Here is a 6159-nt window from a genome sequence, read left to right as displayed (position 1 = left end):
CCTGAGAGGTCAGCTAAATATCTACAGCGGATCTAAAATATGAATAGTTAATTATAACTAGTTATGGTTAATTATTCATATTTCCCCATGAGCTGATTCGCTACAATGCTGTCAATTTATAGTTCTTAGAAAGAAAATCGGAATCGGCAGGTCACACTTAAAAAAAAATCGGAATCGGCCAAGAAAATTGCAATCGGTGCATCTCTACTCATAATCGTGGGCCTGGGTCTGTGTGATGTCACACAGCCAAGAATCTGCGAATGGGTTGATCTGAGAAAGGGGTTATTATTTATGGGGATTTAAAAAACAAAAAGCACTGGGTGGATTTTTATCATTATAGGGTGGATGTGTACACACACAGCCAACACACATTTATGTTCAGACACCATGTAAAAGTGAATTTTGCATCCGATGATCCCTTTAACATGTGTAGTACAACATGATGCCAGTTCATAGGGTTTGGCGATGTCAACAAAATTGGCATCGGACGATGTCTACAGTGAAACATTGCGATGGACGATGACATCAGGGGGAGGTGGGGGTAGGTAGGGGGTATGCCCGAAGTGTGAATCTGACTTATCAGAAAGTCACGGAAAACAAATAACGATTGCTAACGGTTGGCTTTTACATTACAGTACATAAAATTTTACTTGCCACATAAACAGATTAAAGGGGCGGTCACACTGCACTTTTCGTTCCACTGACTTCCATTCATACGTATGCAAACGCAACCCTGAGGATAACAAGTGATCTCACATGAAACCAGTCACTGTCCAACTCTGTCTATATCCATCAGTCTTATCTGCCATTCACTGATCTCACTGCTCAATATTACCTGCTGGGCTTTAAATACAGAGGGGTGATGAAGGAGCGTCTGACAACACTCATCTGTGGCTAATTGCGCTGTGATGTGCTGTGATTAGCGCTGAAGGTTAGTGTGTTTAAGCGGGCTGTGACAGGAGATGGGGTCAAGTGAGGGCACCACTGACGCTGAGCTCTGTGCTGGAGAGCAATGTGTTATTTCTGTGATATGGGTAATGAGGACAAGGTACACGTCAATTCTGAGTTCTGTTCGAGGTAAATGGGAGATGCCTAATTTCTAACTGACTTTCCAAAACAGAGTTAAAGCAGTGCTCAATAGGGGTACGAAATCATTTATAGGATTACAGGATTTAAAATTTAAAGGTATAGTTAAATACAAAAATTGAAAACTATGTCATCATGTACTAGGCCTGGGCGATAAAACGGTATCGATATTTATCGACGGTACACCTTCTTCGATATCGATAGAAAAATTGTTCGACATAGCTCACGATATAGGCACATACTATGAGTGACGCAGACAGCACACACAAACACATGCTGAAATGAGTGCTGTGCCTGCCTGTGATGAGTAGATTGTGAATAAAGAATGACTTGTTAGTCGAATTTAAAATAAACATTTGCATTTGAATGTTAGGAGTGTGTCAGGGAGCGTCATCAGTAGCGCGCGAGATGTGGTGATGATGTAAGTGACATTGTTGCATTTTAATGTTTTGTTAGTCTAGCCCACGAGACACGCCGCTGCTGCGTTATTCATTCTAAATATTAGAGAAATATAGAAGCTCAATGCGGAGAAGATCTTGAATGGGTTCAAACCGAAACCAAGTGTAGTGAAGCCCCCCCCCCCCCCCACATGATTGTAAAAGCGCTTTGGGTGTGCAATACACAATACAGCGCTATATAAATACATCATTCATTCATTCATTCATTCAAAACGGTTTAAACTTTTAGAAAACACGTCACGAATTTGTGGAGGTTTATTCCTTTTCACTGCGTCTCATATGTTTTTAAATGTAGTCTGTGTGAATGGCGCTTCGGCTCTTTGAATTAAGCAGTGCATAAATACATGATGCTGTTTTGTTCATAATTGTTTATGCAATTTACAAAATTATATTTTATTTTTATGAGTTAATTTAGACGTAATGCATGTTTTTATAGAGTTACTTTCTTGCGTTGACAATTTAAATGCGCTGCATTATTTTGCTCATTGCGCTCTCCTGTGGCCTCAGGAGACAAGACCAAAGTTTCCTTAAGACCTATTTAATCTGCATATAAAACATTAGAAATTAGATATTGGTTTAATTTTTATTGTGTTTGATTGTTAAAACAAAAAATATTTGTTTGTCTCAATAAATTGTGTTAATTATAAATACAGTGGTTAAATAAAAAATAAAAAAATTCAATTGCTTTTTGTTTTAAAAAAGGTTATAAAAATGTCAATAATTATCGATACTGAACGATATGAAACATTATATCGTCGATACATTTTTTAGCTATATCGCCCAGCCCTATCATGTACTCCCCATTGTGTTGTTTCAAACCTGTATGACTTTCTTTTGTGGAACACAAAATATATTTTGAATAATGTTTTGGTGGCCTCTAACTTCCATTGTATGGACAAAACAAAACACTAAGACATTTCCCCATTGACATTTGAAACATTTTCCAATATATAATTTATTTTCCACAGAAGGAAGTAAGTCATACAGATTTGACAGGAATGACATGAAGGTGAGAAAATGATGACAATTGTATTTCTCCATAGTCAAAATGAACTTTAATTGTATAAAAAAAAGAAAAAAAAAGAATGAAGCTTTGAAAAATACATTTTCCCAAGGCAAAAATGTTTGGATCAACACAAAGATGAGCAAATAATAAAAGATTATTTGAACTATTATGTCAATTCCTTCCTTTATATTGTACATTACTGCTTCAGTATTTTTTTCCAGCAGATATTAAGTTTTATGAACAGAGGCTCTTGCAAAACTTTACAGAGAACAGGGTTTATATTAGATGAAACTATCGACTATGTGACTGTGCAGTTGGAAGAGACACAAACCTATCAAACCCCAAACACACATTTCATTACTTCTTTAAATGGATCTTTCCTTGACCTTTTCAAAGTCTAATGGAAACATACACGGGGAGCTCTGGATCCCTTTGCTTTCTTACAAATGAAACATAGAAAGCAACTTTCTAAATCTGTACTATTTGCAGTAGAAAAAAAAACATGAAGATAATGTGTGTGGTGTCCATGCAAACCTGGTTTCAAGGACTTGCTACATGGATACTAAGGCACTTGGAATGATCCGTTCATGTTTCTATTTGGTTGCCAGATGTTATGGGTCATTTCTACATGGTTGCTTCCCCAAGTCTCTAATCGGAGATATCATTAATTCAATGAAAGTTCAATGAGATTTTAGTTGTCTGTTTTATCTGTGGGGTGAAAAAAAATTCCAAGGCCAACTGTTGGGAAAATTAATACCACTCTTCTCAAGCCACAAGATTTTAGATATCATTCATGTCTACAGCCCAAATGGGAAGACTTACACATTGTCATTTAATATACAGGGTGATGGGTTCGATCAAATTCTTAAAAGGGATAAATCACCGAAAGCCCACTCTTATGTCATTTCAAAAGCGTATGACTTTATTCTGTGAGAGATATGTGAAACGCCTGAACAAATGTGCATCATCAGAATGATTTGGTATAATCATGTCTCAGAACTGTCACATGATTGTGCTACCAAACATGAGGCATTCGAACACACGACAACATGATCGCATTTATTGCATTTCATCTGCTCTCTGAGGTGCAAGTCATTATTATATATGGAAAAAGACCCACAGTGGCTTCTCCTATTGCAGCAATTTCCATTTTTCCTATTGACAATTTTTGCCAGTTTATCAGGAAGTAGATGTATGCGATAATGACAAAAAAATTATCTCTCGATATTTTCTGGAATTTTGTCTATAGCGATAATTAGGCTAGAGTATAGAGTATGTTATTGTGCTAGTACTTTGGCAGGTTTAGGACTACCATAGACGGCTGACTTCCAAAGCTTTTGAAATTCGTCTTATTCTGTGCAGTGGTTAGTTTGCAGGAGTAACAGAAATGAACTTTTCCATTAAGTTTAAATAGTTTTTACCTTTTACCTTTACCTTTTCTAACCTAATTAAATGCATGCATCACATGCTTTGTGTCACATTCTTAAATGTAATCAATAAATTCAAATAGTATGACACTATAGGGCTGTTACCAATCAAATGGCAGAGGTGGCAGAGAATCTGCATCTGAAGTGGCATTTAGATGCATTTACAGAGACAGTTTAACGCAGGACACCTGCAGTTACAAATGCATAAATGTTTTGATGTTAAAAAAAAAGCATTGAATATTGATATTTGAAATAATTTTGTAAATCTATTAAATATATATCTAAAGTCGCCAGTAGGTAGCGGCAAATCACTGCACGAGTGAGTCATTGAGTCATTCATTCAACCGATTCGTGCATGCAGCTGGTATGACTAGAGTGGCCGTGTTGGAGTCATAATGTGCTGCATAGGTGTGCAGTGTAAATAAGGGGTTATCCATCCAAGCATTAAAGGGATAGTTCACCCAAAAATGAAAATTCTGTCATTAATTACACACCCTTCGAAGAAAAAAAAAAAACGACTTCATTCAACAATCCGTCTCCACCCTATAGTGCCATTTTGGAGAGTATCACATACATAAACAACATATTGTTACGTCCGGGGACGTAGTCTCTCTCTCTCGCTCTCTCTCTCTTAGGTGACTCCGCCCTAATTGGACATAAAAGACGCATCTGCTGATTCGTCCCGGGAGATCCAGCATCTTTTGAAATAGTGGGACCGGAGGAGGTGGAAGCCAGAGAGAGAGAGCAGAGCTGTTGGCAGTGTTGTGCATCACGTCTCGTTATAGCCTAGCGTGTGGCTTTTCTTTCTTGGTGTTGAGAATCTTGTTGTGCATTCTCGTGATTACTTAGTCCTTTATAATTTTATGTTACCTACTGTTTTGTTGTCTAAAGCTATTTTGTTAATTTTCTTTCCTTGTTATTCCTGTTAAGTTAAGTTGGCGAGTATGCCGCTATTCCTCTGTATTTTGCAAATATTGTGAATAGCGTGTCTCTCCACCATGAAGGCTGTAGGGATTGGGTGCCGGTTTTCTTTATTGTAAATATCGTTTTCTCCTGTTTTTGTGTTAGCTAGGGAGTTAGGGAAGAATGCTGTCATTTGTTTTCTTTTCTTTTCACTTAGACTAATTAGAGTCTTGGGTACAGGTAGTGATATGTTTTGTTTGTTGTTTTGGCCCTGATCAATCCCGAAGGGATAGCCTGGTTATGGTTATGCTACAAATGAGACTTCAAAAGGAAAAATAAATTCACCAACACAAAGGTAACAGCGGTTTCAGACTTCTTTATTTATGTTATTTTCCGACCCTAGACCAGGGTCGTAACAATATGTACACAGATACGTTGTTTACGTTCAGATCAAAGCACTGATGTCACATGGATTATTTTAACAATTTCCTTGCTACGTTTCTGAGCCTTGATCGTGTTAGCATCCTTGCTGTCTATGGGAGTGTCAGAGAGCCCTCAGAATTCATCAAAAATATCTTCATTTGTGTTCCAAAGATGAACGAAGGTCTTACAGGTTTGGAACGCGGAGCAGCAATGTATGAGGTGTTTCTTGAAAGCTATAGTACATTAAGGAATTATGTGATTTTTACATACATCAGGTGACCTGTAAATGTGAGAAGAAAAAAAAAAACGTTTCCATTGCAATTTTGCGATATATTCCTTTTTCAAATTGCCTGAAAAACCACCTAATGAGAATGTAAAAAACCTTTTTGCGATATATGGGAGTTTTTAGCGAAATTTGTGTGTTTCCATTGCAAGAAGGCTTCGGCTTTTTAATTTTACTTAACATTATTTTATTTATCCATAATACTGAAGAGAACTTTTTGAAAGATAGTTTATCTTTATAGGTATCGTTCTTGGTGTGAATGGGGCTTTAAGCTTGTTAGCCCCCTGTGTGTATATATATATAGCCCTAGTTTTTCTTTAGTTCCTTGTGAGTTGTTGAATGTAATGGTTTTTTGTTTGCCAGTCATTCTGTTCGTTGTTCCCTTTGGTTTTTGCCTTTTTGTTTGTTCTAGTTTTTCCATGAAATGCCAGCACATAGATCCTTGCCTCTGCCTGTTTTCCGCAGCTTCTTCAGAATGTTACAGTATTTGACTGGCATGTCTCTTTGACTAGTGCATCTTTGAGCCTATATTTAGTATAAGTAAAATACTTAAGTACTGTTAAAATCAGATAC

The sequence above is a fragment of the Sinocyclocheilus grahami genome, unplaced genomic scaffold (genome assembly GCF_001515645.1).
Source record: "Sinocyclocheilus grahami isolate Dianchi unplaced genomic scaffold, SAMN03320097.WGS_v1.1 scaffold1749.1, whole genome shotgun sequence".
NCBI lineage: Eukaryota > Metazoa > Chordata > Actinopteri > Cypriniformes > Cyprinidae > Sinocyclocheilus > Sinocyclocheilus grahami.
Note: the sequence above shows the minus strand (reverse complement) of the source record.